Raw genomic sequence first — 10457 nt, 5'->3', positions numbered from 1 at the left:
CACACACACACACACACACACACCGCACCCTGGCCACACAGTACCCTGTTCGGGCCACCGGGCATGGACCCACCGCACTGAGAGGGCGCGCGTCTGAGCCCGGGTGCTGCGAAAGAGTCGGATTCCTCCAGGGGCCGCGTGATCCCGTCTAAGAGAAACGTTTCCCCACTCCCAGGGAGTATTAGCCGTTCACTGTGGAGCCATGCAGCGCCACCCTCAGCCTGAACACACTCAGAGAGCAGAGACCCCAGCCCTCAGAGGCGGACTTACTTAAACTTGTAGACAATGGACCCACCATCATTTCCTTATTAGGGACAAAACCAAGGAGCATATAAGCGATTGCTCAGGGAAGGAAATTTCTCAAGTACGCCTAAAATTTAAAGAAGTACCTTAAGACTAAAGGGCGCTTTTGTTGGATTGGGCCAAATATATTAGTGTAAATGTGTATATGTCAAAATGTTAGTACTTTTACAATTTTTATTTCATCTTTGTAATCATCACAGAAGGACGTATTGTTTTTAAATTTTTATTATTTCCATTTTACAAAAAAAAGAGTAGGAATTGAAGCTCAGACTTATTCAAGGTCATCAGGAGCAGGTGCAATTGTCAAACAAAATCTAAAGACACCTATGAGCATCATGTCACTATTCATCTGCTCTGAGGATGAGGGAAATGCTAAGAACAAAGGTAACATATATTATTTGAGGGAGCAGAAAAAATCAGACAAGTCAATAACAAATATTTCTGAAATATTTGTACAGAGTCCTGGTGTGGACTGAGGGTTGGGGATACAGACCAACCAGTGGGCCATCCCCCAGGATCCCTTTCCCCCTCCACCCTAGCCCAAAATCTTCTCACAAGCACTTCCAAATGGTATGAAAAATTATTTCCTGGTCTGGGTAAGTGATTTGGAAACTACTATATGGATAGTATACTATATGGATAAACATATACACACATACATAGGGATAGATATATTCAAAGGCCACGTGTGATCTTGTGATAAATTCTGTATGTGTGATCTGGTATGCATATATGGAAGCAATGTGGGGTTAACTCCCCTTTTCACAGCTTATTGCTAAAGCACTCACCCAACCCCAGTGAAGGTGGGGGAGGGAAAGTTTGTATACTTGGCAGTTTTAGCAGCCAGGAGAAACTCTAGATATTTGGGGCTGGAAGTCACTTGGGAGGAGGGGGGAGAAAGATGGAGAGTTCTGTTTGTAAGATACACATCCAGAACAATGTTCCAGCCTATTTCCAATTTCCCCAAGGAAGTGTGCTTGTCTGCACCAAAATATAATTTTAGGTATGAAAGAGCTAGAACTGGTGGGTGTGTTTAGGAGTAATAAGGTGCACTTTTAAAACATGATGTCTGGATTTGCCCTAAAATATTTCAGCAAAATGAAAATAGAAAAGAAAAATGGAGCAAGTGTGGCAAAATCTTCATAATTGTTATATCTAGATGATGGATATTGAAGAGAGAGCTTATTGTATACCCTCTCTACTTCTGGGTACTATGAGCCTTTTCATTTTAAATAAAAGTGTAAAAAGAAAAATAAAATCTCATTTTTTTCATGTAAATAAGTGTGCTTTATTGTATATAAATCTCATTTTTAGAATTTTGAAAGTAAAAGTCAGTTACAGTAGAAAAAACTAGTTCCTTATGATACCATGTTGCAGAGGAAGACCAGTGGTTGACATCTTCGGCTCAGGTCCGAAATCTAGTTCCCTTGGCTTTCTGGAATCCCAGTTCACTCTTACCTATTGATCGCCTGTCTTTTGTATTCAGCCTTCCCCAACAGGACCTCCAAAGTTCCCCTTATCTCGTAGACTTTCACCAGCAAAAATTTAGGAAGCTGCCTGGCTTTCTTCAGCCAAAAGGAATGAGAAATAATAAAAGCAAAAAGTCGTATTACTGTCACTGTAGACCCAGAAGAGGAGAAAGAGTTCTTGGAACCTCTTCACGGATGAGAACGCTAAGGCAGAAGAAAGTGCCTTCTCCAGGATACCTTGCTGAACAGCGGACTGGAACTGGCTTCACCAAACGTTCGGTGGTCTGTCTCTTTTCTACTAGATGTCAGGAAAACGCCAGGAGCTCCGGGTATGTAACTTACAAATGAAGACCCAGCCTTCTGCCCCTTGCTTCAAGAAACCAAAACAGCTGCACTGAATCCTGAATTTCTTCAGCATGGCGTAAGCATGATTGCCACGGAGAGAGCGCACTTCGACAGAGCAGTGCCAAGTACGTAACTTATTTTCTTCTTTAAATGTTAACGGCATGCGGGGGTAGGAAAGGTACCCTAAGATGGTCAACCCAGTACTAGGCAGACGATAATTTTTGAAGGAACCTAGGGTCTGGGACACGCGGCTGCGGGGAGCCCGGACCTCAGTGGCTGCGTCAGAAACCTTGGGCAGGTGAGGGAGAGGGAGCTGCGCCTTTGGAGGAGCGCAGGGCAGCCTCTCTGACCACGATTTCCGAGAGCCTGGCGCCACCCAGCGGAAATGAAAAGAACTCCTGCTTTTCCTCCAATTGCACCCAAGAAAAGGGGAGGCGCAGCCCGCAACACCGCAAAATCCAAGGATTTTTGGAGGGGGGGGGAAGGTGACACTCATTTGACGATTCCAAAAATCCATGCCCAGTCTTCCCAGTTCACTCCTCCCCACCAGCAAGGGCACTCTGACCAGGCCCCAAAGTATGTCCCCTTGATCCCCAAGACGAAAAACGCTTTCTCCTAAAATGCAAACTACGGCCACGGAAAAGCTTTTAGTGTTGATGTTCAATGCAGAGTAGGGATATGCGTTTGCCGTGCCGGCCGCGCGACGGCAAGCACAGGGGAGAGTCAAAGCAGAGGATGGAGGGGAGGGCGACGAGGGCCGCGTAAATCATTTGGAGAGATTTTTGGCCTGAGTCCCTGTTTCCGAAAGGTTGCGGGATGGTTTGACGTTGATTATATAGCTGCTTTCTTTTCAAGTGCGCGCCCCTCCCCACCGCAGCCCGCCTGGTGTGCGAGGATTGTGTTTGAAAGGGAGGAAGCATTCTTGAAGTGGTAGGTGATGGATTGTCTAAACCCTTCTGGGACGTTTTGGGCGGGGGTTTTTCCAGGCAGCTCATCAATAAAGACCCCCCTGGAGAGGGGAGGGGGCAGCTGGAAAACGGCCCCCACCTCCCGGCCTGGAGGAACCAGGCCTGGAAAAGAATATTTGCGGCCAAGGGGAAGGGTATGAGGGAGTGAGAGAGGGCAAATGGGGCCCCGGGCAGGTGGAGACTCCTTGCCAGGATCCTTCAGCCACGGAACCCTTTTGGGCTTCACTGCAAGGATGCCGCAGGGTGACTCAGTGGGGGTAGGGAGGGGTGACAGCCGAAAGGCTGGTGGGCTCTCAACACCAGGGTGTCAAGAGAGCAGGAAGTGGAGGTTCCAGAGCCAGCATCAGTCCGTCTTGATGCACTAGGAGTCTTCTCTTTCTATAGATTTCTTTTCGAAGCCCCAAACAAAATCTGTCCATCTCTCTCAAATTGGAGGAGGGAGATTTAGGGTGGGGAGTAAGGATGATCTGGCTCAAGCCATCCCTTGGCTTTCATGGGATCAACACCTAGAACCAAGCCAAGGAAATGAGGTGGCCTCTGACGCTGAAGAGCCCCCTTCCTTCTCATGGGCAACAGCCTTCAGAGATGCCCCACGCAGGGTCGTGTAGGCCGCAGACATGGACTACTGAATGCCGATAGGGAAACGGGCGACTGCTAGCTCCCTGGGAAGACTGGAAATCTCAAAAGCAAGGCCAGCTTAGAGAGGCAGCTTTGGGGCTTCGTCTAGGATAGGAGGCCTCAGCTTTCTCAGAGAGCCACGGTCTCCGGTGTTTTCCCGGTCTCTTCTTCCGTCCTAGCACTGGCAAGCGCTGGCTTCCCCCGGTGCTGGCCTTGGCGGGCCTTTCGTCCTTTGCGCCCCAGGGTCCACCAACGAGCTGTCCTCATTCCACGACCAAGGGTCAGGCCGCAACCCAAAACAGGGATCCACTGCCAGATCGGGGTCTGGGGGCAGGGAGGAGAGTAATGGGGGATGGATGACAAGAAGGGCTCCCGAAAGGCAGCTCCTCCAAGGCGGCGTCTGGGCGCCTGAGGTCCCGAGTCAGGCTCTGGGCGCCGAGCACGTTTTATTTATTCCCACAGAGGATGCTGGAGGACAAAAGAAATATTTGGACGTCAGCGCTGATTTATATTTTTGGAAGAGCTACGTTTCCTTTTCTGAAGAGAAGCAAGCGCGCCCCATATCCTGAGCTCAGCAGGGAGGACAGGAGGGGAGTTTTGATGCTCCAGGAAGTTCATCCATCGCGGCGCGGCGCGCAGGGCCCGGCGCCCGCGGAGTTCGCTGCCCTTGGAGATATTTATTTATTTGGGGGGAGGGGAGGGCAAAGGGAGACGAGACAAGTCAAACACGTGAAGAAAAACCGACCACGGCTGAGTTGGGACCTCCAGGGCGCCTCCCGACCTGCCGCCCCACAGCGGGCCGGCGAAGCTCCTACGTCGGGGGGCGTTGGAGACAAATCCTCGCAACCTCCGGACGCGTTTGGCTGATGAATTCCGCAACCCACCGCGAGCGTCCTCCCTCGTTCAGTGCCTGAGGCTAACCTCTCCGGACCCAAGGGCGCCTCCCAGGTGGTCCTGTCCCTCCGGCTGGCTGTGCGCTGAGCGCGTGGGGCCCAGCCACCTTCCTCCTGAGCCTGGTTAAACAGGCAGAAGCAGTGGGCGAGGGGCGCCTCAAAAGCGTGGTGCCACAGAGTAGGGGGCGCGCGGGCCCCGAGGCTGGAGGCACAGCAAGGTGGGCGCAGAAGTAATGCCGAGCTCAAAATATCCTGAGAGGCCCTGGCTTCACTGTTTTGTTTCATCAACGGGGACTTCCCTCACAGCAGCACAAGTGGATGCAAAATTTCCGTGCTGAGGGGCACCAGCACCCACACTTGCTTCTGCCTTTTTTTCTCCCAACACTGGGAATGTGTGGGACAGGCTTGTCTAATTTTCCTTCGCTGCTGGGAGTCCTCTCATTCCTGCCCCGTCGGAGGGGCGCACCGACTGTGTCTTTCCCAGCACTGCCCCTTTTCTCTTGTTGCTGAAGGCATCAGAGCTGCCTTTTAGGAGGAATGGCAATGCCTACAATGGAAACCTTCTTCTCAAGCCCCACCCATAAACTCAGTAGGCGGTGGAAGAAGCCTAAGGGTGGTCCACTGGTCCGCTTGAGCTCTCAAGGTGCCCTGCCTGGTACCAATGCGCTGGCACCCGGGTCAGGGCCTGAGGGCAGATGGGTCCTGTTCCTGGAAGTATACCAAAGTAGTGTCTCCCAACTGAAGGGCTCTAGGGCCTCGAAATCTGAGAAGTGTGGAGACAGGAAAAGGCGCAGTCGCCATATGGGGCTCTGGAAGATTGGACCCCTTTTTGCTTCCTCCTCAAGCACCTCAGACTAGGCCAAGCCAGGTATCAAATCAGGTCTACCTCCAGGCCCAGGAGATGGGGGCTTTCCGCGGATCTCTCAGGAAGGTGGCTATTAAAAGCCCTGCCCGGGACAGGCGTTTGGAGAGCGGAAGAATCTATCCAAATAAACATTTGGAATTGGGTGGCTGGTGTTCATTCAAGCCCGGAGGTCTGGGGGTTTCTGGACCGAGGAAGAAGAGCAGACACTGAGAAGGGTGTAAAATTCCCACCATTAACCCTCCTTGCCAAGTTCCCCTCTCCTGAGCGCCTTCTCCTGGCCTCCTGGCCTCCTGGCCAGATTTTCTACTATAAATTAAAATTTCTAGGGGGGCCTCTGCGTCGTGCAGGGTCCTGGTCTTCCTTGGTTTCCTCAAACAAGCTGACACTCCCTGCGCCTCAGCATTGAGTTCCCACCGTCCCCATCTACAAAGGCCTCGCAGGAGCTAGAGAATCCTCTACACATATTAACTTTGTACCAAAACACAGGGTGAATACAGTGGTCAGTTACAGGCCGATTTGGGAAGAGGCTTTGCTCCTGCCGGGCTGACGGAAGGAAGGGAGGGGCAAGCAGAGCTAGAGTGTCCCGAGGAGGAGAGGTCTTGGATGGCGGTAAACAGTGTCGGTGCGGATGCGTCTCTCCGGTGGGTAACTGGTTTAGTCTAAGCCATTTCATGTAAAACCCACGAAGCAGAGGAAGTATGCTAAGAACATAAAATCTAAACCGCAATAATGAAGAGATTTCCTAGAATGAAACGCCGATTACAAAACAAAATCGGAGAAACCCAAGCTTCCCAAAGTTTACATTCCCCAGCGCAGGAGCAGGGGCGGGGCCTTGGGGTTTGGAGCGGGAAAGGAACCCGCAGCCCAAGCGGACACAGTCAACCAAAGAGGGTCAGAGCACCGAGTATGGACAGAGGGCGGTTGCACTCGACGCCTGTCCTTGTTAAGCAAGGAGCAGCCTGGGCTCATCTATATTCATTTTAACGAACCATAATACCTTTCCTTCCAGTAAGAAAAAATAAATCTAGATTTTTGTTGTTTATAAGGCAATGGAAGTAAGGAAGAGCTCACCACCATAAGAAAGGACTTCGGAGAGAGGGAACTGTCCTAAGCAAGGATATGTTGCAGAGACAACTTTCCTCTTAAACTGTCTGCTAAACAGAAATTCAGATATTCTTGCCAGGGATAAAGAATTTGACATGACTTGTTACTGCATGCATTCTTACCCAGGAGATCTGTATAAATCAGTAATTAAAACAAAGTTGAGAGGTTTCACTGCAATGTGTGGAAGCAGCACTGGTTTGGGATCCCCCCCCCCCCCCCACTATAGGCCAGCTTTGTTATTTCCCCAGGTGTGACTTGCAGTGAGTCATCTGATCTTTCTGAACCCCAGTCTCCTAATGGCTAAGCGAAGATAACTGTACTTAGGTCAGGTGGTGGTGACATGATGTGAGTGGAAAAGCTTCTACCTGTGAAGTCTATAAGGAACAAATTCGGGGGTTAGTATTTCTTGACTTGGGGGTCCCTGTCAGGGGAAGTTTCCATAGGCAAAAGTGGGGTCTCCAAGAAAGAATTTCAGAGAAAAGCCTCTTCCTGCTCAGATAACTAAGGTCACCAACCTCCATATTTTTTTGTGGAGTGCAGAGTAGTATTTAGATCCCCGGAGAGAGAAAAAGGCTTCAAGACAGCTGAGCTGCTCCTGGCTGGAACTGTAACTACAATGCCTACAGTCTTTCTAAGACCTGTCTAGCCTCCTGTAACACTCAGCAAAGTATAAGTGGTATTTCTTGCAAGTTTGAAGAGTTTAAGTAAAATGGATACCATTGTCACTTGGATTGGATAGGAAAGGGAGCCTTTAAAAATCCCTGCTATTTTAGCCTGCTTGGATTTTAGGGTAGGTGGTTTTTATTCTTCAGTCTCTGGGTCCTAAAACCTTTTAGGGTCTGAGATCCAATGTACATAGAATTCCTAGGTGTGGACAGTCAGAGAGGGTTCAGCAACAGTGATATTGACTTGCTTGCTGAATTTTCCAAAAATCTATTGTCCATCACCCCCACCTACAAATAAGATGATTGCCTTCCTTTTCCTTATGTTTCCATCTGGGCCAATTCTCTTCCCACTAAACACACACACACACACACACACACACACACACACACACTGAAGGCTATGTCAGTGGGATTCCTTTTAGATACTATGTGTCCTCCTCACTCCAGTTTCTGTTGTATTTGATTATTTTTCAGACATTTAAAGCATTGATGTAGTGAGCCTACCATGTATACTTACTTACATTTAAATTATTCCATGTAAAATGACAAAAGGGGGTAAGAGAAAAAATACCATGAATAAATGGGTATCCATCCCCAAAATATGCTCCCAAGTCACTCAGAAAGAAATTCTTAGAAGTAGAAACAACTGCAAAACCCCTACCCCAACTCAATCAAAACATCCCATCCGGAAAAGACTGACTTGTTTCTTTTTTCTATTGGAAATGAGCGGTAAACTGAGTTCATTTTAGCCGTGTTTTCTTAGCTGACTCTCGGCTACAATCAAGCCATTTTCGGACACATTCCCATGTAGGTACCAGGGGTGCTCTGGAGGAAGCTGTCGACGCCTGTTCAGCTAATTTAGGTTTTCTTTGTCTAATTACTGTGGAGCTTAGGGAAAAGGAGCCCGGCTCAGGGCAGTAAACTGACACTCGGTCTCTGTGTGTGGTATCCAGGCAGGGTTTGATGGAAAAAGCCTGCTTCCACTCAACTTCAGGTCACTGTCTGGGGCCAGCCCCAGCCCAGCCCCCAGCTTCCCCCCTCCCACTCCTCCCTCTCCTCAGCTTCAACAGCCCCACCAGCACACTCAGTCAGGAGCAGATTCTCTATTCAGTATCTCCAGGGGCACAGATAGCTAGTGCCACCCCACTGCCTCGGTTCTGTTCCAAGCCTTTTGGCAGCTGGCCTTTCTCTGGATCCCGGACCAATCTCAGATTCTCTTGTCCTACCCCCCCTCAGGCTCCCCAGCACACATACTTGCACCTTAGTCCCTTTGGAGTAGACACAGAGGGGTGCCCAGCCCAGCCTCCCATTTTGTCCTCTGGTCTGCAGCACCTCCCTTCTGGGCCTCCCCCATCAGTCCTTGTGTGGCCAGGCCAGCTCCCAGGCCTCCGGCTCTCCTCCTCCCACTTCCAGCCCCTGTCGCTGGTCAGACTACATTTCCTTGCACGTGTAATCCAATAACTAACTGTCGGGTCTCATTGGAAGTGATTCCTCCCGAGGGCACATCCTCTCTCCCAGCCTGACTCTTACTTAGAGAAGAATTGGCCACACTGGGGTGGAGTGTTCTCCTACATAAGGTAGTTTCAAGATGGCACAGTTTTTTGGTGGACAGCATTGAGACTAAGGATTGTAAATGTAGTGACAGTTACCCCTTCAGGACTGAATATAAATACAGCTATCTTACTTATCTCACTCAGTGTCAGCTTTCTTTCTGCATTTTTTCTTTCTTTCCTTTTTTTTTCTTTTCTTTTCTTTCAAAACATCAGATGGAAAAAGGAAAGGAAGTGGAAACAAACGCAAACATGAATCCTATTCGACTGGGTTTCCAGAGTCTCTAAACTTTGGTTTTTTCTCTATCTATACCTCTCTGCTTAAAGTTCTGAAACTGCTCCAGGATTGCTCCTCCGCAGTAACGCGGTGGGGGGGGGGGGCGCCCCCCCGGGGGGGGGGGGGGGAGTCTCTGCGGCGCCCCAGCTTCTCGCCCTCTGCTAAGCAACTGTTGCGGAGCTTACAGGCCCTGTCAGAAAGAGAGAGGATGGAACTTTACCTTTGGGCGTGTGACACCCTGGCGTGTGGTGAGGGCTGCAATGTCTAAATGAAGTTGACAGATGGTGTCAGTGCGGGCACAGGGGGAAGGCAGCTAAGGAGGCTCCCGGCGGGCGGCGAGGGCAGCACCAGCACGAGCGGCCGCACCATTCGGCCCAGGATGAGACAGGAGGAGGATGAGGAGGAGGAGGAGAAGGAGGAAGGAGGAGGGGGAGGAGAAAAGGGGGAGGTGGGAGGGATATGAGGAGGGGGATGAAGACCGGGTGGGGGTGAATGGAGGGAGAGGAGGGCGGAGGAGAGAGCAGAGGGAAAGGGGGAGGAGAACGGAGAGGAGAAGCATGGGTGGGTCCGCTCTGCGGGGTTGGCTGGTTTTGGGGATGAGAGGCAGGGGTGCTATAAGGGGCAACGAGAAAGAAGATTTCATAAAGTTATAGGTGGTCGAGTTTTGCTGGGGATGGGGGTCGTCCTAGCAAAATGTGAATGAGTCTGTAGTCCCTCAGTTTGAAAGAGGGTGGGTAGGTGAGAGGGAAAGTGGCCGAGAGAAGAATTAAAAGGCCGAGGAGAACCCTGGAGAGAGGGGAGCAAGATAAGAGCTGGAGACTGCAGCCAGGTTGGGAGGGGGGAGGAGTGAGCATTGAGGCCGAGCGCTCCCTCCCCAAGGCGGCGCGGAGAGTGGAGGGGGCAGGGCGGGGTGGGGGTGGAGGGACGGAGCGAGGGAGGGAGGGCGGCCGGGGGGAGGGCGCGGGAGGGAGGAAGTCTGAGAGACAGAGCGAGGAGCGCTCCTGAAGGGAGACGTCGGGCTCGTCCCCGGGGTCCCTGCCGCGGTCCCAGCTCTCGGGCGCAGCTGCCCTGCGCAGGGCCGCTTTGGTTCCTCGGGACCGGAGGCCGTTGCGCAAGACAAGGGCCCGAGGCTCCGGGGAGGGATGCGCCGGGCGTTGCCTCCGGCCCGCCGCCGCCGCCGCCGCCAGAAGCCCCAGCGGAGCTGAGGGAGGCAACGCCGAAGCTCTGGCTCGCAGTGGCCACCGCTGCAGCCCGAGCGGCGGTCTAGGGCGCTCGCCGGGCTTCTGGGCCGACCCCGTTCCGGCGCCTCCACTCCCGGCCCCGGGCCCGCCCCCGCGGCCCGGCCTGGCTCACGGGTCCCAGATGACCACCGAGGGCGGGCCGCCGCCGCCCCCGCCGCG

General features: G+C 51.8%; 1 long non-coding RNA gene across 1 annotated transcript; it reads right to left on the bottom strand.

Moving 5' to 3' along the window:
• Window positions 1–1566: 1566 nt before the first annotated feature.
• Window positions 1567–9518, bottom strand: LOC121020346 (uncharacterized). Its single transcript, XR_005786085.1, has 2 exons — window positions 9278–9518; window positions 1567–5642 (listed from the first exon to the last, which is right to left on the bottom strand). It is a non-coding gene; the product is annotated as an uncharacterized LOC121020346 (long non-coding RNA).
• Between the last annotated feature and the right edge of the window lie 939 nt (window positions 9519–10457).

This window comes from Herpailurus yagouaroundi, unplaced genomic scaffold, assembly GCF_014898765.1.
Source record: "Herpailurus yagouaroundi ecotype Mexico unplaced genomic scaffold, PumYag 250, whole genome shotgun sequence".
Taxonomy (NCBI): Eukaryota; Metazoa; Chordata; class Mammalia; order Carnivora; family Felidae; genus Herpailurus; species Herpailurus yagouaroundi.
Note: the sequence above shows the minus strand (reverse complement) of the source record. Positions and strands in the feature narration are given on the sequence as shown.